Source organism: Lactuca serriola, chromosome 8 (genome assembly GCF_051521515.1).
Source record: "Lactuca serriola cultivar US96UC23 chromosome 8, Lser_US96UC23_V15, whole genome shotgun sequence".
Taxonomy (NCBI): domain Eukaryota; kingdom Viridiplantae; phylum Streptophyta; class Magnoliopsida; order Asterales; family Asteraceae; genus Lactuca; species Lactuca serriola.
Window position 1 is genome coordinate 166,395,848 of NC_136415.1, and position 13,727 is coordinate 166,409,574.

At 36.2% G+C, this 13,727-nt stretch overlaps 1 pseudogene; it reads right to left on the reverse strand.

Moving 5' to 3' along the window:
- Positions 1 to 287: 287 nt before the first annotated feature.
- On the reverse strand, positions 288 to 2,211 carry LOC145067590 (heat shock cognate 70 kDa protein-like; annotated as a pseudogene).
- Between the last annotated feature and the right edge of the window lie 11,516 nt (positions 2,212 to 13,727).

A 13,727-nucleotide genomic window follows, 5' to 3' on the forward strand; every position in this document is an offset into this window, starting at 1 on the left:
ATTTTAATCCATCATGAGGATGTAGGACCTTACACATTCTTTGTGGAATGGTAAAAAAATTCAAAGACTTAACGATGTTGGGAAGAAATATAGATGCAAAGTTCATTTAGGAGAATCAATTGTCAAAAACTCTGCAACCAGTTTAATGCCATGTTTGACCTTTTTTTTTTTACTTTGCTTGAGCATCCAATTTAATTTGCAAAAAAAATAAAAGTAGAAAAAAACATCATAGAATCCTGATCCCAAAATGCAGCACATCAAAGTCTTATGCAAAGGGGGCCATCAGTTTACTTAGAAAATGCAAGCCTAGATATGAAGTCCAGGTAGTCCTTCTTGCGCTCAATCTCATCAACAGCTGCAACTTTGCCAGTAGAAAGCCATTCAATTGTATCATCAATTGCATTCTCCACATTCTTCAAGTCCTTTGGTGGCATATCATTTCTTTTGATCTTTTTCTTCAAATCATATATGATATCATCCAAGGCATTGTATGCTTCAGCTTTCCTCTTGAACTCATTGTCCTCATGCTTAAACTTCTTAGCATCCTTCACCATTTTCTCAATCTCCTGATTTGACAACCTTCCACTAAGATTCATAAGAGAAAGTTTTTCAGTCTTACCAGTGGATACTATCTTAGCTGTAATTGTGAGGATACCATTTTCATCTATTTCAAAGCAGTGTTCAACTACCGAGACTCCTTTGGGGGCAGGTGGAATTCCAGAAATTATAAACGATCCTAACAAGTAGTAATCAGTAGATCTAGTGCGTTCACCTTGGAACACCTTAACATCCATATATGTTTGGTTATCTTTAACAGTAAGAATATCGGTGGTTTTCTTTGTAGGTATAGGAGTGTTCCTAGGGATTACAACCCACATAATTTCTCCATCATTCTCCCTACCGAGTGACAATGGAGTAACATCCATTAGCACCAACTCCTGTACCATTTGTGTAGCCTCACCACTTAACTTTGAAGCCATAACTGCTGCCCCCATATGCAACAACTTCATCAGGGTTGATGCTCTTGCATAGCTCCTTTCCATCAAAGAATTCCTGCAACATATGTTGGACCTTTGGAATTCTAGTCGATCCACCAACAAGAATCACTTCTTGTACGCTACTTTTTTCCATTTTTGCATCGGTTAAACATGTCTCCAAATGGTTGATACACTTTTTGAAAAGATTCATATTAAGTTGCTCAAATTTAGCGCGGGTTATTTTCATGGAAAAATCAATACCCTCATGGAAGGAATCTAGTTCAATTGAAGTTTGAGTGGCATACGAAAGAACTCTCTTTGCTTTCTCACATTCGTCTTTCAACCTAGTCATTGCTCTTTTGTTTCCAGTCACATCCAAGTCCCATGTCCTCTTAAAATCCTCAATACAATAAGTCACCATACGGTTATCAAAGTCCTCACCTCCTAAATGAGTATCACCAGCAACGGCTTTAACCTTAAAAGTTCCCTGTTTTGAAATGGTGAGAAGTGAAACATCAAAAGTGCCACCACCAAGATCAAAAACAAGCACATTCCTTTTCCTATTGAAACTTGACATATTGCCTACACCATAAGCAATTACAGCTGCTGTTGGCTCATTGATCATGCGCAAGACATTTAAACCTGCAATAGTGGCTGCATCCTTTGTTGCTTGACGTTGACAATCATTGAAATAAGCAGGGACTGTGATCACAACATCTTTCACAGTGTCACCGATATATGCCTCTGCAACTTCTTTCATCTTAGTCTTAACCATGGATAAAATTTCTTCAGCAGAAAACCGTTGCTCATAACCGTTGTAGGTAACCACAATATTGGGATTGTCGTTTGTCCCTTCTATAACATTAAAAGGCCACAACTTCATGTCATCATACACTTCGACATCGCTGAATCTTCTGCCAATTAGCCTCTTTGCATCTATAATTTCGATGTAAATCTAGCATAAGATGAAATTGGTGAGAAACATAATCAATTAAGCCATGGGAAATGTGAACTGACTGAATACAGTATTAGCAGCATTCCTTGCAATTTGATTCTTGGCACCATCGCCAATGAGACGTTCAGCATCAGTGAAAGCAACACATGATGGGGTCGTACGGTTGCCTTGATCATTCGTTATGATCTCAACTTGATTGTCTTTCCAAACTGCAACACACGAGTATGTTGTTCCCAGATCAATGCCTATGGTTGGTGACCCTTTTCTACTACCTGCCATTAATCTTTCATCAAAAGAGAAAGTATATTAGCTTATGATTAGTGCTCAAATTTATCTGAGTCTATGGCATGTATTTTAGGCATCCATAATGTATTGAATTCTAAAACTTTTAATGGATTTGTATTTTAGGCATCCATAATGTATTGAATTCTAAAACTTTTAATGGATTGTCATATCAGTATTTTAGTTTTCTTACAACTTTATAATTTACTTCTTATAATGCATGAAAAGTTCAATGGAACATAGTTTTAAAAAAATTATAAAAGTTTGTTTTATCCCATTGAATTCCAAATCCTTTGAACGTCAACTTGGCATCTCACTATGATTAAATTTAATCCATTGAACGTCAACCCCGCGATGGGAGTCTAGTGGTTGGGGAGTGAAATTATACACATGGGTTCATGCTTCAAACCCTAGCACACCCAAAATATAGTTAGTGTTCCGTCACTGACATTCTATGCGGGTCTGATGTGGGTCGCTTACCGTTTTTTTTAATTGTGGATATTCTTGGTCTTTGAGAATATGTTACATTTTGTAACATTTCATGAGTAATATTTTATATTTTCCTATACGATAGAAGATTCTAAGAGATGATGTTACATACATATATGTGTATACACATATACTGTAAAATATTTTGATGGGAATAAAATGATATAAGCTAAATACTAAATCAAATAGGACTAAATTTCTACGTTTTAGTCTCACTATGGAATAGCTTGGACAAGAACATTTCAAAGTACAATACCATCATGGACATGGGCGTATTTGAGGGTGTGCGATGTGGGCATCGCCACATGGCCCAATTTTACATATGATTGGATCCACTATCAATGCTCCAACAATCAACAATCTTGTAATCCAAAAGACAAAAGCCAATGTTTTGTTCCAATTCTAATGGCTCACATTACAATTAAAAATCATAGCTTATGTTTTAAAAAGTTATGCTTAAAAGTAAAAATTGCATTTGGACTAATAATAAGCTAATCTAGATTTGCAGCAAGCAAGAGCTTACTTTTTGTTCCAATTCCAAATTTGCGGATACAAAGATCAAACGAAGTTTCTTGTTTCTTGGTTTGCTGAGTCCACTGGACTCAGCCTACCGTTTTTTATTGCACTCATTCTCTTGTTTTCTGAGTCCACTGGACTCCACCTATCATTTTTTATTGCACTCGTGCTCTTGTTTCTATTGTCGACTGAAATTAAACAAGTATCCCACTTTTCTTGATTTCTGAATCTGACGGTCTTTCATTTTTATATTATGATTGTCGTCGCTTTGCACACTAACACACATATTCTAAATGATTGAATTTCTCCGACTTCACATTGGTGCATTACGAAATCTGATTTATGTTTTGAGTGATTTCTCCAATTGCTAGTTTTCTCTAGGTTCTGTGAATTTGATCATGTTTTGTGTCATTTGCATACTTGATTAAAATAATGTTTATGATTTTCACATCATTGTTAATGTTATATATAATATATAATTTTCAAAAATTATGTCTCCTACACATCTATTAGGTAGTAAAAATGCAAAAAAAAAAATAATAATAATAATAATAAATAAATAAAAAATAGTGATATTAATGTTTAATAGTGTTGATAGAGATCAAAATTGATGTAGTAAAGTCATATTTGCCATCAACAATGTCATAAGAAAATAGTAGATGTATAGGCTATGATAGCTATTGAGAATGATATATTGAAAAAATAATGATTATGAAAAGTTATTGACCAACTTTGCTACCAAGAATGCAAAGAGGATCTCGTTATTCATTTAACTATTTAAGATTATGTAACGTATAATTGTTGTTTTGTTTTGATTGTTTTTATAACATTTATCATTTTATTGTAGTATTATATATAAAATAAAATATAACAGTGTACTATATTTATTTTGATTTTTCACCTAAGACTCTCAAAATCAACGGACACCCAGCTATTCAATGAAATAATGTCTACAGAATATTTGTGGGCTATTATATTATCTTCATTTGACAAACTTATCTGGTCTTCTACGTACGTGATGCATAAACAAGTAAACTAACTAAGCTTTTACAAAATTCTTACCTCGAAAAAACGTCACCGGAAGCTAGTTTCTTCAAACTACCAATGGCAAGATTTCTTCTGCTGGAGATAAGGATCGCAACAAGATTTATTGTGAGGTTTATCTACGTAACAATCTTATTTGATATGAATTTGAAAATAAAATTCCATATACAACCTTTTTTTTCGTTACTTATTCAAAAATTACCTTTCATTTTTGTTTGAGTTGTTTATAACTTTGGTATATCTATTTTATTTACTTATCACTCCTATATCTACAGCATATATTAATGCTAGTATCTTATTATTATTTTCATTATGCTAAATTACAAATTTGGTTCCTATGCTTTACAAAATATTGCAAGTTCAGTCCAAATGTTGAAGTTGTCTCAATATCGTGTTATGTTTTGTATTCACCGAAACTGATGTGACCGATTCCAGTTCTCGTTCTCAGTTTTTTGGAACCGATTCTGGTCCAGATACTAAATTTCAACTTATATCTTAATAACCTCGGATGATCCTATGATTAAAATTCAATCCGCATGATACAAAGAAAATCACAAACGGCATAGAGATCAGAAATATCATTGGTACAAGTACATTAAACACATTCTCTTAACACACGAAGAATCTGTGGATAATTTACTTTTTAAGATGAAGAGAAATCATAGATTACATACAGAATAACAAATGGCAGTGCCAGTGACGGAGTAGGCTAGTGGCCGGTGGTGAAGAAGGCGCAGAAGTGGCGGATGATGACGATTGTGCAACCGGGAGGAAGCAACTTAACGATGGTGAGTAGTTGTGATATTTAAGGTTTTGTAACATAATTTTTAGGGTGTGGGCGATATTTTTGCACACGGTTTCGGAATCAAAGATTTGCATGATCAAGATACGTGACCATATATATTTGGATGGACTTTAATTTAACAAATTTTAATTATTTCTGTAAAATAATCCAAAAAAGTTAATGTATCTACAAAGAATATAGAATGCAATTTTAGCATTTTTTATATTTATCTTTTATAAATTAATCATATTTATCTTTTATAAATTAATCATACTTTTATAAATTAATCATACTTTTCTCTTTGTAAAGCTTATTATCATCTTCTATATCTATTTTTTTATTTTTTTTATCATACATACAACATTAATAAGTAGGTAACATGTATAAATTGCATTACAAGTTAAACTATAAAACCGAGGGGAGTGGGGATAGAAGGCGCCGAACTCCACATCCTTGCCATACAAAGAAGGTAGCATTTGCCATGGTTTGTGGAGAAACGAGAAACGAGAAAGTGTAGCATGAGAGGGGAGAACATGGCAAGTTTTTGCCAAGTCCATGAATGTCGAGCTCCATGCCAAGCATGAGTGTTGGTGTTTGCCATGCCATGTAGACACCACCTCATATATGCCGAGCTCTCAATGCAGTCTTGTATCTTTTATGGGACTATGGAAAAAATTCAGTGGCAAATGGAATTTTTAGTCTCATCGTTGCTCAAAGCTTGGGTCTTATCAATGTGTTGATTGAAAAAAAATCGTGTTTGCAAGTTTTATGGATTTGTTTCGATTACAAATCTTTTTTCTTTATATTTATATTTACTTGAGAACTTATTTATGAATTCTCTTATATTATTGCTAATATCAATGAATAAAATAACGTTAGGTGCATCGTGATGGCAATGTCAAGCTTCATGTTTTATGAGTTGTCGTGAGTCAGGACGTATGTTAATGTGTGACTTAAGACTGCAATATATATATATATATATATATATATATATATATATATATATATATATATATATATATATATATATATATGAAAAGTAATATACCCTTAAGGATATATAAGCTTAAATATTCAAAAACATCATACTACGTCGTTTTGTATAATATGTATACATTGTAATTGTCCAATGTTCTTATAATTCAACTTCTAACTTAATTTACGTTCAAGATTTTTATAAATTTCACATTTATGTTCCTCTTACATAATTTTTATTTTCAACTATAATATATATAGCCTAATAGGTGTTCGGCAAAAAGATGTGATATAAGAGTAAGATAATAGTAAAATTTTAAAAATCTTGAAAGTAAATCAATTAGGGATTGAAGTTTAAAAACATTATAATAAATATATTAAACAAAACGACGTATTATGGTGAGTTTGGGTACGTAAACTTACATACCCTTAAGGGTATATTCACTTTTCCATATATATATATATATATATATATATATATATATATATATATATATATATATATAGGAGTAGGATCAAATGAGAACACCAAAAAGATTGAGAACGCGAGAACAAAGTATATTCATTTGCAATTCCATGTATTCATTTGTGGAGAAATGATAAATTTTTACGCCTTTGATTTCAATTGAAGAGAAAAAACATATTCATCTTGATTGTGATGGGTTTTAGCCATATGAACATTCCTATGTGCACATACAAACCCTAATGCTTGGATCTAGGTTTCTCTAATTGAACATGCATTGAATCCAAGACTTCTAATGACAATTCTAGTATAATAACATAAGAAATCAGATTTGGAAGATTACCTTGAATCACTTGCTTGAATCTTCTTGTCCTTGGAGCTTTAGAGTCACAGTTATCACTCCTCTAATGGCTTACAAACACCAACTAGTAAGAGGGTGATTATAGAGAGAGGAGAGAGGAGCTAGAAATCGGCCAGGGTTCTTCCAAAAGCAAGAGTGTCGATTTCATCAACCCCTTGGGTCTATTTATACTTGTAAGGCTCCTAGGGTTTCACCCTTAAACCCTAATTGGATAACTTAGGCCCTAAGCAGTCCAATACCCTAATGATAAGCCTTGGACGATTTCAAGGTCTATCCAAAGCCCTCAAAACCGTCCCCCCTTATCCTTAAGGAATTATAGCCCAAAGTACAACTATCATACAATTGACAGTTTATGCCCCTTTATTCAATTAATCTCTTTAAGTCACCAAATTAATTCCTAATTAATTTATGACTTATATTAATTAAATAATAATAATATTATTCCTTATATTATTCTCATAATATATTAATAATATTTCTTCTCTCATTATAAATCATCCTGTCAAGTTGTTATGGTGAAGGCAACCCAAAAGGACCATGCACAACCGGGTCAAATACTTGCCTAATATAGTTGCAGCCTTAGACACTATTCCAACAGTCTCCCACTTGGATAAGTCTAGTAACTATATTTACAAGTATAATCCGATTAGCAATCGTAGCTCTCAAAGACGTTGTCAAACTCTGATCTTATCAATCTTGTCCTTTAGATAAGGGATCGTACAGTCCTCTGTTTAGATATCATGCTGACAATTCTATGGAACCAATTTGTCTCGCAATTGGTTTCTCGATCTCAGATTTATTTGACATAGAACTTAATCAAACACATCAATTCAGTTCTGACCAGGCCCGGCACATAAGTCAAATCAAATCATCGAGCGGCCGAGATATCACTTTTACCCTCTTAGGATAAAAGTAACAGATAAACTTCGACTTATATACATTTACTTATTCATTAATCAACTATACACAACAATGTGTTTTATAATATCAAGTTACTGATGCGGTTTCGCATTATCAATGTACAACCAATCAACAAATAACAAACCATATATCTAGGTTTTAAGACCATATGATATTATCGTCTTGCGATCACCCTTTTTATCACATTCCATAAGGTGATTCCAGCAAGCGCGGGTTTGTTCCAATGCTCAAAACTAGTTCATAAGAACTCATGAACGTTGCAGCAAACTTTTTCTATGTCTAATACCATTTAGACAATCTACACACCAATTCATGACAATCTTCATTCATACCTACTTCCAACATATGAACGATTGTGGACAATTTGAATAATTCGATTATTCTTAATAAACTCAATTATTCTGGAAGTCAAAACATGCAAAGTGAAACAATAGTTAAACAATTAACATAAGACAGTAACATTACTCATAAATAATACTCTTTTATTTAATCATCAAATGTTAATTACATTTATCTATTACAAGTTTCTAATACTATCTAATCTATACTAATATCATCCTTCAGCCCAATACTCCTAGCATGATGCAAGTGTTTAACCCTGCTCAGTCCCTTCGTAAGCGGATATGTTGGGTTATCTTCTGATGATATCCTCTTCACCACGAGTTGTCCTTCTTCTACTCGATGTCTAATAAAGTGATATTTTCTGTCGATATGTCTAGATCTACCATGATCCCTCGGTTCCTTGGTCAAGGCTACCGCTCCTTTATTATCACAGAAAATCTCCATGGGCTCCTTTATGGCAGGTACAACTCCAAGATCATCGTTGAAGTTTTTCAACCATATTGCCTCTTTCGATGCTTCGCTCGCTGCATTGTACTCTGATTCGCACGTTGAATCAGCTACGGTTTCCTGCTTGGAACTTTTCCAAGTTACTGCTCCTCCATTCAGGGTAAAGACCCAGCCCGACTGCGAACGGTAGTTGTCCCTGTCGGTCTGAAAGCTGGCGTCATTATACCCTCGCACCTTCAATTCATCACTCCCTCTGAGGACTAAAAACCATTCCTTCGTCCTCCGAAGGCACTTAAGGATATTCTTGACTGCAATCCAATGGGCTCTGCCAGGGTTCCCTTGATATCTACTAACCATGCTCAAAGCAAAGGCTACATCAGGGCGAGTACAAGTCATAGCATACATGATTGAGCCAACTGCGGAAGCGTATGGTACTCGGCTCATTTCTGCTATTTCAGCTTCGGTACTCGGACTTTGAGTCTTACTCAACTTGGCATTACTTTGTATCGGTAATTCTCCCTTCTTCGAGTTTTCCATACTAAAACGTTCTAGTACTTTATCTAAGTAAGTGTTCTGACTAAGTCCTATTAGTCTCTTACTTCGTTCTCTCACTATCCTTATTCCCAGAACATAGGAAGCCTCTCCGAGGTCCTTCATAGCGAAACACTTCCCGAGCCAGGACTTAACCTCCTGTAGAGTCGGGACATCGTTTCCTATGAGTAGTATGTCGTCGACATACAAAACGAGGAAGCTTACTATACTCCCACTGGCTTTGACATATACACACGATTCATCTTCACTTCGTACAAATCCAAACTCTTTGACTTTCTCATCGAAGCAAAGATTCCATCTGCGAGATGCTTGCTTAAGTCCATAAATAGACTTCTCAAGCTTACACACTCTATTTGGATGCTTCGGATCAACAAAACCCTCTGGCTGAGCCATGTAAACATCCTCAACCAACTTCCCATTAAGGAAAGCAGTCTTGACATCCATTTGCCAAATCTCATAATCATGAAATGCGGCAATTGCTAGCATCACTCTAATAGATTTTATCTTCGCAACTGGTGAGAAGGTCTCATCATAGTCAACTCCGGGAGTTTGAGTAAAGCCCTTCACAACCAATCGCACCTTATATGTGTGTACGTTTCCATCCACTTCGGTCTTCTTCTTGAAGATCCACTTGCACCCAACGGTCTTATGTCCGGGCACATTATCAACCAAATTCCAAACTTGGTTGTCATACATGGACTGGATCTCGCTGTCCATTGCCTCTTTCCATTTTGCAGACTCCGGGCCTGCCATGGCTTCCTTATAGCTATTAGGTTCATCTAGATTTATTAGTGTACCATCACTAATATACGTGTCCCATTCGGTAGTAATATGAAAACCATAAAACTGGGGTTGAACTCTAACTCTTTCGGAACGTCTAAGAGGTAAGGACTCGTCAATCGGTTCAACCGGAGTTGAGTGCCAACGGTAGAGGTTCCTTCATCTATCGACTCTTGAATCTCTTCAAGCTCGATTTGCCTCCCACTGTATCCTTGGCTTATGAGCTCTCGCTCTCGGAAAAATCCTCTCCTCGCAACAAAGACAACATTGTCCTTCGGTCTATAGAAGAGATATCCAAAGGATTTTTGCGGGTAGCCGATGAAAATACATCGCTCACTACGAGGTTCGAGTTTGTCATGAGTATCTCGTCTTACGAAAGTCTCGCAACCCCAAACCTTGATATGTGCTAACGAGGGAGCCTTCCTTGTCCACATTTCGTGAGGTGTTTTGGCAACCTTCTTAGTAGGGACTCGGTTAAGGATATGGGCGGCAGTCTCTAAGGCATACCCCCAGAATGAGATAGGTAGTGAAGCACGACTCATCATAGAGCGGACCATGTCTAACAAGGTTCGATTACACCTTTCTGCCACACCATTCAACTGTGGTGTCCTAGGTGGCATAAATTGTGAAACTATTCCACACTCCTTGAGACAGTCATGGAATTCAAGACTTAGGTACTCTCCTCCTCGATCGGATGGAAGCATCTTGATTTTCCTGCCCAATTGATTCTCCACTTCATTCTTGAACTCTTTGAACTTTTCAAACGTTTCTGACTTTTGCTTGATTAAGTAGATATACCCATATCTACTATAGTCATCGGTAAAAGTCACATAGAAGCGGTTCCCATCCTTTGTGGTTGATCTAAACGGTCCACATACATCGGTATGTATGAGGTCCAATAGACCCTCACCCTTTTCACATGTACTAGTGAAGGGTGACTTGGTCGTCTTTCTAAGCAAACAAGACTCACATGTGTCATCTTCCCTAAGGTCGAATGACTCCAACACTCCATCCTTTTGGAGTTGGGCTATGCGCTTCTTATTGACATGTTCAAGACGACAATGCCACAAGGATGCTTTATCCATACTATTAGAAGAATCCATGCATAAAACATCATTTCCTAGGTTATCTACAATCATAACAGTTTCATAAATTCCATTACATGGTATTTCTTCAAAATATAAGACACCATTTAGATAAGCACAAATAGAACCATTCTCATTATTAAAAGAAAATCTAAATCATTGTCTAAACAAACCATGAAATGAAATGATGTTTCTTGCCATTTCTGGCGAATAGCAACAATTGTTCAAATCTAAACATAAACCATTCCTTAGCACTAGAGAATACACTCCAATCTTTGTCACAGGCGACGACCTTCTGTTCCCCATGATTAGATTTATTCTTCCATGCTCCACATCCCTATTCCTTAGTCCCTGCAATTCAGAACAAATGTGGTAACCACACCCGGTATCGAGGACCCAAGAAATAGCATGAGATGAATCATTAGATTTAATTGTGTATATACCTGCAAAAGACGGCTTGATCTTTCCTTCCATGATGGCTTGCAGGTAGTCTGGGCAGGTTCTCTTCCAATGCCCTATATTGTGGCAGTGGTGGCACTCTGCCTCCTTTGGGTTAGGGTTAGTCTTAGCGGGATCAACTTTGGTCCCATTAGAAGAGGAACCATCTCAGGACTTTCCCTTGCGGTGGCTCTTTGACGGAGCCTTCCTCTTCTTACCTCTTCCTTGCCCAATGGCCAAAGCAGGAGCAGCGGGTGGATTGGGAGTGGGTGCAACAGACTTGTCCTTGAGGTTTCTCTCAGCAACCCTAAGGAGACCTTGGAGCTTACTTAGGGTGACCTCTTCCTTGTTCATGTGGTAGGTCATCCTAAATTGATTGTAACACGGAGGCAAGGAGTGAAGCACCATGTCGATCGCCAAGTCTTCCCCAAAGTCAACATTCAACTTGCGAAGACGATCGACATACCTTTGCATCTTTTGCAGGTGCACGGTTAGAGGTTCTCCATGACCCATTTTGGCGGAGATCATGTTAGTGAAGATCTCGTAACGTTCCTGCCTCACGTTTTGGTGGTATCTCTCCAACAAGTCTTGGTGCATTTCGTACGGATACATGTCCTCATAGGACTTTTGGAATTCGGCGTTCATTGTGGCTATCATGATGCAATGAACCTTCGTTGCATCACGTTCATGAGTCTCAAAAGCAGTCATTTCAGCCGGAGTAGCGATTTATGGGTTGATCTTCTCGAGCTTCTCATCGAGGACATACTCCTTGTCCTCGTAGCGAGCAATTGTGCGAATGTATCTTATCCGTTGGCTAAAGTTCGTCCCATCGAAAGTCACCTTTTGGCAAAGGCTCATCAATGTGAACGAGCTAGCAGCAGCGTTGTTCGCGTTCGACATCTACAAATAGAAAGGACAAAGATAGATTAGAATTTGAATCCCTAATAATCACCCAATAAGAAAATTAGGGCTAGGATCCAACAACAATATTTACATATTAGAAAAGGGATACCGTAACGTAACATGCAAACAATTTGAAGGTAAGTGAATGACGATTCACTAATTCTCCACCATGAAAACATAACTTTAAGTTCTAAATGTATTGAGAATTCCTAGGTTTGGATTAGATTCATTGAAACTTTTCAATGGCATGTTTAAATCTCGATGTGCCCCTCTCATTTGTGACTGGGATACCGAGGATCACAAAGTGGGTGTGAATTACCATGCAAATTCACACGGTGCCTTCATTGTAACAATCACCTATTCGATATGCCGGTAAACAACACACGCTCTATCGAACTATGATAAACAATGAATCACCCTTTGCCACCTTTGCTTAGAACCAATTAGTGTGCCGGTAAACCACACACGTTCCACTAACTTCTCAGCAAGGGTGCAAAGTGTAATTTCATGGGATTGCATCAATTCACTTTTCCTAAAGTAACTATGATTGGGAATTTTTAAAAAAAAAACATGTAGTTACTTTGTATTTCATATTATACTTTTAATGAGGAGATGAGGTTGCCCTATCCTACCCATTCGGCTAACGACCCTCCACCGATTAAGCAAGCGGTGGGTGTGAGTGTACACCCATTGAGCGTCATTTTATAGGCAACAACCTTATACCCACCTTATAGATCGGCTTCGTGAATGAGGCCTACTAACGGTAAGACTAGCATTTTAATTATACATACATATATATATATATATATATATATATATATATATATATATATATATATATCTTGTAATATTATATTAGTATAGGGTTGAATTTTAAACTTGTAAAATTCTAATGTTCGAAATTTAAATTGTCTAAATTAAACTTTTAATCACAAAACATAAATTTCAAAACTTGAGGGCAAGTTTTAAACCTTTTAAAACATAGGGGATCAAATAACAAATAATCCAAATTAACATTTAATCACATAATTATCCATATTTGATTTATTTAATTATTTCTTGCAAAACAATTTACCAATTTAATTAAAATAATTAATCAATTATAATATAAGGAAATTAATATTCAATTAATTGATAAATATCTTCAATTAGGTCAAGAATATACTCAAATATGTCTTAAAATCGGATTTATATTGACCTATTAAGATTATGGTAAGTATCCAAAAGATAAACAGCAAGAAATCCCGAAATTAGCTCATCTGACGCTCGAACTCGCCGAGTACCACAATGGACTCGCCGAGTTGAGCCTACTCGCCGAGTCCACTATGGGACTCGCCGAGTTCATCAGGCAGAATGACAAAATTCGAATTTTGCAAGCAACAAACAAGCAACCAATGCATCAATTCAATAAAA